Source organism: Kogia breviceps, chromosome 3 (assembly GCF_026419965.1).
Source record: "Kogia breviceps isolate mKogBre1 chromosome 3, mKogBre1 haplotype 1, whole genome shotgun sequence".
NCBI lineage: Eukaryota > Metazoa > Chordata > Mammalia > Artiodactyla > Physeteridae > Kogia > Kogia breviceps.
In genome coordinates, this window is record NC_081312.1 from 126,816,687 (window position 1) to 126,828,143 (window position 11,457).

An 11,457-nucleotide genomic window follows, 5' to 3' on the forward strand; every position below is an offset into this window, starting at 1 on the left:
ACTCAGGCCCTGACACTGTTTCTAACTAAAGCCCAGCTGCCGCCAATATCTAAAATCCTGATATTATCCTGAGTTAATATCCTGACCCAGGTCTTACCAAGGTCCTGAAACTGACCCAAAGTAAGCCTTGATGCTGTCTGAAAATGAGGCCCTGAGGCTCTCCCTAACAGAGGCCCTGATAATGTCTTTAGTGAAGACCCTCACGCTGATCCCACAGAGGCCCTTCTGCTGCTCCTAAGTCATGCCCTGACAGTGTCCCGAACTCAGGCCCTAAAGATAAGCCTCACTTAGGCCCTTTGGCTGTACCTTCCTTATGCTCTGACGCTGTCTGTATAGGAAGCCCTGGCAGTGGTCCTGATTTAGACCCTCACGCTGGTCCTAAGTAAGGCCCTGAGGCTCTCAATAACGAAGGTCTTCACGCTTTTCCTGGGTCATTTCGTGACGCTATCCCTGGCCTGGAACCTGACTCTGTCCCAAGCTCATGTCCTGCATCTTATCCTAAATGAAACCCTAATAGTATCCTTAACTAAGCCCTGCCTAATCCGAACAAAGGCCTTGACACTATCTCTCACTAAAGCCCGGAATCTGTCCCTAACATGGCACCTGTTGCAATCAATAACTAAAATCCGGACACTGTCCTGAGCTAATATCCTGACTCATTTCTATCCACTGTTCTGATACTTTCCAAAAGAAAGCCTGTTGCCGTCCTTAAGTGAAGACCTGAGGCTGTTCCTAACTCAGGCCCTGAAGCTTTCCCTGACTGAGGCCTTGATTCTGTGACTAACACAGGCCCTGTTCATGTCTTTCACTATGACCTGCATGCTGACCCCACAAAGGCCCTGATGCTGTTCCTACGTCATGCCCTGACTGTGTCTCCAGCAGGTGGGCTGGCACTAGGCCTCACTCAGGCCTAGACGTTCTCCCTAAGTCAGGCTCTGACGCTGTCCCTACCCGAAGCCCTGACACAGGTCCTAAATTAGGCCCTGATTCTCTAAATAACTAAGGTCTTGACACCAACCCAGGTCATTTTCTGACACTATCCCTGGCTCGGATCATGAGTCTGTCTCAAGCTCATGTCCTGCATCTTATCCTAAATGAAACCCTAATAGTATCCCTAACTAAGCCCTGACTAATCCGAACAAAGGCCTTGACACTATCTCTCACTAAAGCCCGGAATCTGTCCCTAACATGGCACCTGTTGCAATCAATAACTAAAATCCGGACACTGTCCTGAGGTAATTTCCTGACACATTTCTATGCACGATCCTGACACTGTCCCAAACCGGTCGGTGTCTGTAAGTGAAGACCTGACACTGTGCCTAACTCAGGCCCTGAAGCATTCCCTATGTGAGGCCTTGATTCTGTGACTCACTCAAGGCCTGCTCATGTCTTTCACTATGACCTTTCGCTGACCCAACCAAGGTGTTTATGCTGCTCCTAAGTCGTACCCTGACTGTGTCTGCAGCTAGGGGGCTGACGCTAGGCCTCACTCAGGCCCTGACGTTCTCCATAAGTCAGGTCTGACGCTGTCCCTACCGAAAATCTTGACGCAGGTCCTAAATTTTAGGCCTTGATTCTCTAAGTAACTAAGGTCTTGACACCAAATCTACGTCATTAACTGACACTACCCCTAGACCTTAATCTAATCTTGACTTTAGCTAATGTCAAGTTTAGGGAAAGAGATTCTTTACGATGAAATTCTTTCATCATATGAATATTGGTTTCTTAAAACAATAATTTTTAAACTCTTGTTAACCTTAAACAAAGTGTACTCAACTGCTGTGGAATATTCCTTCATAGCAGCGTGCATGGTTTACTTTTACATTCTCGTGTGTTGGCCTTCAGTGTTCTTGCAGGAATGGCTCCTCTTATGCTAACTAAATCATCCCTGATGCTGAACATAAATAAGGCGCTGAAATTACTCCCGATGCTCTGAACCTGTCCCTAACGACGGCCTGGAGACTCGTGCTAACCCAGGCCCTGACACTGTCCCAAACCAAGACCCTGACATTACACGTAACTCGGACCCTGTCACTACTCCTAGCTCAGTCCCTGACACTATTACCTAACAAAGCCCATAATGATATTCCTAACTCAGACCCTGACACTGACTCTAACTAAGGCCCTGCTGCCGCCAATATCTAAAGTCCTGATGCTATCCTGAGTTAATATCCTGACCCAGGTCTTACCAAGGTCCTGAAACTGACCCAAAGTAAGCCTTGATGCTGTCTGAAAATGAGGCCCTGAGGCTCTCAGTAACAGAGGCCCTGATAATGTCTTTAGTGAAGACCCTCACGCTGATGCAACAGAGGCCCTTCTGCAGCTCCTATGTCATGCCCTGACAGTGTCCCGAACTCAGGAACTAAAGATAAGCCTCACTTAGGCCCTTAGGCTGTACCTTCCTTATGCTCTGACGCTGTCTGTATAGGAAGCCCTGGCAGTGGTCCTGATTTAGGCCCTCACGCTGGTCCTAAGTAAGGCCCTGAGGCTCTCAATAACGAAGGTCTTCACGCTTTTCCTGGGTCATTTCGTGACGCTATCCCTGGCCCGGAACCTCACTCTGTCCCAAGCTCATGTCCTGCATCTTATCCTAAATGAAACCCTAATACTCTCCCTAACTAAGCCCTGACGAAACCTAACAAAGGCCTTCACACTATCTCTCACGAGCGCCCGGAATCTGTCCCTAATGGTCCCTGCTGCAATTAATAACTAAAAAAAGGACACTGTCCAGAGCTAATATCCTGACACATTTCTAGCCACTGTCCTGATACTTTCCAAAAGAAAGCCTGTTGCCGTCCTTAAGTGAAGACCTGAGGCTGTGCCTAACTCAGGCCCTGAAGCTTTCCCTAACTGAGGCCTTGATTCTGTGACTAACACAGGCCCTGTTCATGTCTTTCACTATGACCTGCATGCTGACCCCACAAAGGCCCTGATGCTGTTCCTACGTCATGCCCTGACTGTGTCTCCAGCAGGTGGGCTGGCACTAGGCCTCACTCAGGCCTAGACGTTCTCCCTAAGTCAGGCTCTGACGATGTCCCTACCCGAGGCCCTGACACAGGTCCTAAATTAGGCCCTGATTCTCTAAATATCTAAGGTCTTGACACCAACCCAGGTCATTTTCTGACACTATCCCTGGCTCGGATCATGACTCTGTCCCAAGGTAATGTCCTGCATCTTATCCTAATTGAAACCCTAATACTCTCCCTAACTAAGGCCCGGACTAATCCTAATTAAGGCATTGACCCTATCTCTCACTAAGGCCCAGAATCTATCCCTAACATGGGCCCTGCTGCAATCAATAATGAAAATCCGGACACTATCCTGAGCTAATATGCTGACACTTTTCTATCCACGGACCTGACACAGTCCCAAAGAAAGGCCTGTCGCTGTCCTTAAATGAAGACCTGAGGCTGTGCCTAACTCAGGCCCTGAAGCTTTCCCTAACGGAGGCCTCGATTCTCTGACGCACTCAGGCCCTGCTCATGTCCTTAACTATGACCCGAATGCTGACCCAACCAAGGCCCGGATGCTGCTTCGACGTCATGCCCTGACACTGTCTCCAGCTAGGGGCCTGAAGCTGGGCCTCACTCAGGCCCTGTTTCTTGCCCAATTCCGGCCCTGATGCTGGTCCTAAATAAGGCCCTCAGGTTCTCAGTAACTAAGGTCTTGACACTATCCCGAGGTCATTTGCTGACACAATCCCTAGACTTTACCCTAACCCTGTCCCTAGCTAATGTCCTGCCTCTTATGCTAACTGAAGCCCTTATGCTGTGCCCATGTCAGGACCTGAATTGAGTCCCCATGCCGTGACACTGTCCCTAACTAAGGCCTGGATGTTAGGCCTAACTCAAGGCCTGACACTGTCCCTAACTAAGGCCCTGATGCCATCAATATCTAAAGTCCTCACACTATCCTCAGCTAATTTACTATCCCATCTCTTACTAAGGTCCTGAAAATATCGCTAAGTAAGCCGTGACGCTGTCCCTAACAGAAGGCCTGCTCATGTCTTTAACGAAGACCATAATGCTGATCCAACAACGGCACTGATGCTGCTCCTGTGTCACGCCCTGACAGTGTCCCCACCTACAGGAATGACGCTAGGCCTCACTCAGGCCCTGTCGCTCACCCCAAGCCAGTCCGGGATGCGATTTTTACATGAAGCCCTAACATTGCTTCTAAAGAAGGCCCTGATGCTCTCAGTAACTAAGGTCTTGACACTATCTCTCACTAAGGCCTGGAATCTGTCTCTAACATGGGTCCTGCTGCAATCAATAACTAAAATCCGGACACTATCCTGAGCTAATATGCTGACACATTTCTATCCAAGGTTCTGACACTGTCCCAAAGAGAGCCCTGTCGCTCTCCTTAACTGAAGACGTGAGGCTGTGCCTAACTCAGGCCCTGAAGCTTTCCTTAACCCAGGCCTTGATTCTATGACTCACTCAAGCCCTGCTCATGTCTTTCACTATGACCCGAATGCTGACTCCACAAACGCCCTGATGCTGCTCCTAAGTCATGCCCTGACAGTGTCTGCATCTAGGGGCCTGATGCTAGGCCTCACTCAGGCCCTCACTTTCTCCCTATACCAGGCTCTGACACTGTCCCTACCCGAAGCCCTGGCACAGATCCTAAATTAGGCCCTGATTCTATAAGTAACTAAGGGCTTGATTCCAAACCTAGGTCATTACCTGACACTAGCCCTAGACCTGAACGTAAACTTCTCTTTTGCTAATGTTAAATTTAGCTAAAGAGATTCTTTAGGATGAAATTCTTTCATCTTCTGAATAGAGTTTTCTGAAAAAAATAATGTTTAAACTCTTACTGAACTTAAACAAAATGTACTCAACTTCTGTGGAATATTCCTTTATACCAGCCTGCCTGGTTTACTTCTGCATTTGCCTGTGTTGGCTTTCAGGGTGCTTGTAGGAATACCTCCTCTTATGCTAACGAACTAACTCTTATTATGCTAAATCCCTGATGTTTTCCCTAATTAAATTCAGGAAACTCCTCCCAAGGCTGTGAACCCCTCCCAAACTGAGGCCTGGAGGCTCATCCTAGCTCAGGCCCTGACACAACTCCTAGCTCAGTCCCTGACACTATACCTAACAAAGGCTATAATGCTAGTCCTAACTCAGGCTCTGACACTGTTTCTAACTAAAGCCCAGCTGCCGCCAATATCTAAAATCCTGATACTATCCTGAGTTAATATCCTGACCCAGGTCTTACCAAGGTCCTGAAACTGACCCAAAGTAAGCCTTGATGCTGTCCATAAATAAGGCCCTGAGGCTCTCCCTAACAGAGGCCCTGATAATGTCTTTAATGAAGAACCTGACGCTGATCCCACAGAGGCCCTTCTGCTGCTCCTAAGTCATGCCCTGACAGTGTCCCGAACTCAGGCCCTAAAGATAAGCCTCACTTAGGCCCTTTGGCTGTACCTTCCTTATGCTCTGACGCTGTCTGTATAGGAAGCCCTGGCAGTGGTCCTGATTTAGGCCCTCACGCTGGTCCTAAGTAAGGCCCTGAGGCTCTCAATAACGAAGGTCTTCACGCTTTTCCTGGGTCATTTCGTGACGCTATCCCTGGCCCGGAAACTGACTCTGTCCCAAGCTCATGTCCTGCATCTTATCCTAAATGAAACCCTAATAGTATCCCTAACTAAGCCCTGACCAATCCGAACAAAGGCCTTGACACTATCTCTCACTAAAGCCCGGAATCTGTCCCTAACATGGCACCTGTTGCAATCAATAACTAAAATCCGGACACTGTCCTGAGATAATTTCCTGACACATTTCTATGCACGATCCTGACACTGTCCCAAACCTGTCGGTGTCTTTAAGTGAAGACCTGACACTGTGCCTAACTCAGGCCCTGAAGCTTTCCCTAAGTGAGGCCTTGATTCTGTGACTCACTCAAGGCCTGCTCATGTCTTTCACTATGACCTTTCGCTGACCCAACCAAGGTGTTTATGCTGCTCCTAAGTGGTACCCTGACTGTGGCTGCAGCTAGGGGGCTGACGCTAGGCCTCACTCAGGCCCTGACGTTCTCCATAAGTCAGGTCTGAATCTGTCCCTACCGAAAATCTTGACGCAGGTCCTAAATTTTAGGCCTTGATTCTCTAAGTAACTAAGGTCTTGACACCAAATCTACGTCATTAACTGACACTACCCCTAGACCTTAATCTAATCTTGACTTTAGCTAATGTCAAGTTTAGGGAAAGAGATTCTTAACGATGAAATTCTTTCATCATATGAATATTGGTTTCTTAAAACAACAATTTTTAAACTCTTGTTAACCTTAAACAAACTGTACTCAACTGCTGTGGAATATTCCTTCATAGCAGCGTGCATGGTTCACTTTTACATTCTTGTGTGTTGGCCTTCAGGGTTCTTGCAGGAATGGCTCCTCTTATGCTAACTAAATCATCCCTGATGCTGAACATAAATAAGGCGCTGAAATTACTCCCGATGCTGTGAACCGCTCCCTAACTACGGCCTCGAGACTCGTGCTAACCCAGGCGCTGACACTGTCCCTAACCAAGACCCTGACATTACACGTAACTCGGACCCTGACACTACTCCTAGCTCACTCCCTGATACTATACCTAACAAAGGCCATAATGATATTCCTAACTCAGACCCTGACACTGACTCTAAGGCCCTACTGCCGCCAATATCTAAAGTCCTGATACTATCCTGAGTTAATATCCTGACCCAGGTCTTACCAAGGTCCTGAAACTGACCCAAAGTAAGCCTTGATGCTGTCCGAAAATGAGGTCCTGAGGCTCTCCCTAACAGAGGCCCTGATAATGTCTTTAATGAAGACCCTCAGGCTGATCCCACAGAGGCCCTTCTGCTGCTCCTAAGTCATGCCCTGACACTTTCCCTAACTCAGATCCTAAAGATAGGCCTCACTTAGGCACTTGGGCTGTACCTTACTTAGGCTCTGATGCTGTCCTTATATGAAGCCAGGGCAGTGGTCGTGATTTAGGGCCTGACTCTGGTCCTAAGTCAGGCCCCGATGCTCTCAATAACTAAGGTTTTAACGCTTTCTCTTGGTCGTTTCCTGACACTATCCCTGGCCCGGAACCTGACTCTGTCCCAAGCTCATGTCCTGCATCTTATCCTAAATGAAACCCTAACACTCTCCGTAACTAGGGCCCTGAATAATCCTTCCTAAGGCCTTGACACGACTTCTCACTAAGGCCCGGAACCTGACATTGTCCCTAGAAAAGGCCCTGACTATACCTAACAAAGGCTATAATGCTAGTCCTAACTCAGGCCCTGACACTGTTTCTAACTAAAGCCCAGCTGCCGCCAATATCTAAAATCCTGATATTTTCCTGAGTTAATATCCTGACCCAGGTCTTACCAAGGTCCTGAAACTGACCCAAAGTAAGCCTTGATGCTGTCTGAAAATGAGGCCCTGAGGCTCTCCCTAACAGAGGCCCTGATAATGTCTTTAGTGAAGACCCTCACGCTGATCCCACAGAGGCCCTTCTGCTGCTCCTAAGTCATGCCCTGACAGTGTCCCGAACTCAGGCCCTAAAGATAAGCCTCACTTAGGCCCTTTGGCTGTACCTTCCTTATGCTCTGACGCTGTCTGTATAGGAAGCCCTGGCAGTGGTCCTGATTTAGGCCCTCACGCTGGTCCTAAGTAAGGCCCTGAGGCTCTCAATAACGAAGGTCTTCACGCTTTTCCTGGGTCATTTCGTGACGCTATCCCTGGCCTGGAACCTGACTCTGTCCCAAGCTCATGTCCTGCATCTTATCCTAAATGAAACCCTAATAGTATCCCTAACTAAGCCCTGCCTAATCCGAACAAAGGCCTTGACACTATCTCTCACTAAAGCCCGGAATCTGTCCCTAACATGGCACCTGTTGCAATCAATAACTAAAATCCGGACACTGTCCTGAGCTAATATCCTGACTCATTTCTATCCACTGTTCTGATACTTTCCAAAAGAAAGCCTGTTGCCGTCCTTAAGTGAAGACCTGAGGCTGTGCCTAACTCAGGCCCTGAAGCTTTCCCTAACTGAGGCCTTGATTCTGTGACTAACACAGGCCCTGTTCATGTCTTTCACTATGACCTGCATGCTGACCCCACAAAGGCCCTGATGCTGTTCCTACGTCATGCCCTGACTGTGTCTCCAGCAGGTGGGCTGGCACTAGGCCTCACTCAGGCCTAGACGTTCTCCCTAAGTCAGGCTCTGACGCTGTCCCTACCCGAAGCCCTGACACAGGTCCTAAATTAGGCCCTGATTCTCTAAATAACTAAGGTCTTGACACCAACCCAGGTCATTTTCTGACACTATCCCTGGCTCGGATCATGAGTCTGTCTCAAGCTCATGTCCTGCATCTTATCCTAAATGAAACCCTAATAGTATCCCTAACTAAGCCCTGACTAATCCGAACAAAGGCCTTGACACTATCTCTCACTAAAGCCCGGAATCTGTCCCTAACATGGCACCTGTTGCAATCAATAACTAAAATCCGGACACTGTCCTGAGGTAATTTCCTGACACATTTCTATGCACGATCCTGACACTGTCCCAAACCGGTCGGTGTCTGTAAGTGAAGACCTGACACTGTGCCTAACTCAGGCCCTGAAGCATTCCCTATGTGAGGCCTTGATTCTGTGACTCACTCAAGGCCTGCTCATGTCTTTCACTATGACCTTTCGCTGACCCAACCAAGGTGTTTATGCTGCTCCTAAGTCGTACCCTGACTGTGTCTGCAGCTAGGGGGCTGACGCTAGGCCTCACTCAGGCCCTGACGTTCTCCATAAGTCAGGTCTGACGCTGTCCCTACCGAAAATCTTGACGCAGGTCCTAAATTTTAGGCCTTGATTCTCTAAGTAACTAAGGTCTTGACACCAAATCTACGTCATTAACTGACACTACCCCTAGACCTTAATCTAATCTTGACTTTAGCTAATGTCAAGTTTAGGGAAAGAGATTCTTTACGATGAAATTCTTTCATCATATGAATATTGGTTTCTTAAAACAATAATTTTTAAACTCTTGTTAACCTTAAACAAAGTGTACTCAACTGCTGTGGAATATTCCTTCATAGCAGCGTGCATGGTTTACTTTTACATTCTCGTGTGTTGGCCTTCAGTGTTCTTGCAGGAATGGCTCCTCTTATGCTAACTAAATCATCCCTGATGCTGAACATAAATAAGGCGCTGAAATTACTCCCGATGCTCTGAACCTGTCCCTAACGACGGCCTGGAGACTCGTGCTAACCCAGGCCCTGACACTGTCCCAAACCAAGACCCTGACATTACACGTAACTCGGACCCTGTCACTACTCCTAGCTCAGTCCCTGACACTATTACCTAACAAAGCCCATAATGATATTCCTAACTCAGACCCTGACACTGACTCTAACTAAGGCCCTGCTGCCGCCAATATCTAAAGTCCTGATGCTATCCTGAGTTAATATCCTGACCCAGGTCTTACCAAGGTCCTGAAACTGACCCAAAGTAAGCCTTGATGCTGTCTGAAAATGAGGCCCTGAGGCTCTCAGTAACAGAGGCCCTGATAATGTCTTTAGTGAAGACCCTCACGCTGATGCAACAGAGGCCCTTCTGCAGCTCCTATGTCATGCCCTGACAGTGTCCCGAACTCAGGAACTAAAGATAAGCCTCACTTAGGCCCTTAGGCTGTACCTTCCTTATGCTCTGACGCTGTCTGTATAGGAAGCCCTGGCAGTGGTCCTGATTTAGGCCCTCACGCTGGTCCTAAGTAAGGCCCTGAGGCTCTCAATAACGAAGGTCTTCACGCTTTTCCTGGGTCATTTCGTGACGCTATCCCTGGCCCGGAACCTCACTCTGTCCCAAGCTCATGTCCTGCATCTTATCCTAAATGAAACCCTAATACTCTCCCTAACTAAGCCCTGACGAAACCTAACAAAGGCCTTCACACTATCTCTCACGAGCGCCCGGAATCTGTCCCTAATGGTCCCTGCTGCAATTAATAACTAAAAAAAGGACACTGTCCAGAGCTAATATCCTGACACATTTCTAGCCACTGTCCTGATACTTTCCAAAAGAAAGCCTGTTGCCGTCCTTAAGTGAAGACCTGAGGCTGTGCCTAACTCAGGCCCTGAAGCTTTCCCTAACTGAGGCCTTGATTCTGTGACTAACACAGGCCCTGTTCATGTCTTTCACTATGACCTGCATGCTGACCCCACAAAGGCCCTGATGCTGTTCCTACGTCATGCCCTGACTGTGTCTCCAGCAGGTGGGCTGGCACTAGGCCTCACTCAGGCCTAGACGTTCTCCCTAAGTCAGGCTCTGACGATGTCCCTACCCGAGGCCCTGACACAGGTCCTAAATTAGGCCCTGATTCTCTAAATATCTAAGGTCTTGACACCAACCCAGGTCATTTTCTGACACTATCCCTGGCTCGGATCATGACTCTGTCCCAAGGTAATGTCCTGCATCTTATCCTAATTGAAACCCTAATACTCTCCCTAACTAAGGCCCGGACTAATCCTAATTAAGGCATTGACCCTATCTCTCACTAAGGCCCAGAATCTATCCCTAACATGGGCCCTGCTGCAATCAATAATGAAAATCCGGACACTATCCTGAGCTAATATGCTGACACTTTTCTATCCACGGACCTGACACAGTCCCAAAGAAAGGCCTGTCGCTGTCCTTAAATGAAGACCTGAGGCTGTGCCTAACTCAGGCCCTGAAGCTTTCCCTAACGGAGGCCTCGATTCTCTGACGCACTCAGGCCCTGCTCATGTCCTTAACTATGACCCGAATGCTGACCCAACCAAGGCCCGGATGCTGCTTCGACGTCATGCCCTGACACTGTCTCCAGCTAGGGGCCTGAAGCTGGGCCTCACTCAGGCCCTGTTTCTTGCCCAATTCCGGCCCTGATGCTGGTCCTAAATAAGGCCCTCAGGTTCTCAGTAACTAAGGTCTTGACACTATCCCGAGGTCATTTGCTGACACAATCCCTAGACTTTACCCTAACCCTGTCCCTAGCTAATGTCCTGCCTCTTATGCTAACTGAAGCCCTTATGCTGTGCCCATGTCAGGACCTGAATTGAGTCCCCATGCCGTGACACTGTCCCTAACTAAGGCCTGGATGTTAGGCCTAACTCAAGGCCTGACACTGTCCCTAACTAAGGCCCTGATGCCATCAATATCTAAAGTCCTCACACTATCCTCAGCTAATTTACTATCCCATCTCTTACTAAGGTCCTGAAAATATCGCTAAGTAAGCCGTGACGCTGTCCCTAACAGAAGGCCTGCTCATGTCTTTAACGAAGACCATAATGCTGATCCAACAACGGCACTGATGCTGCTCCTGTGTCACGCCCTGACAGTGTCCCCACCTACAGGAATGACGCTAGGCCTCACTCAGGCCCTGTCGCTCACCCCAAGCCAGTCCGGGATGCGATTTTTACATGAAGCCCTAACATTGCTTCTAAAGAAGGC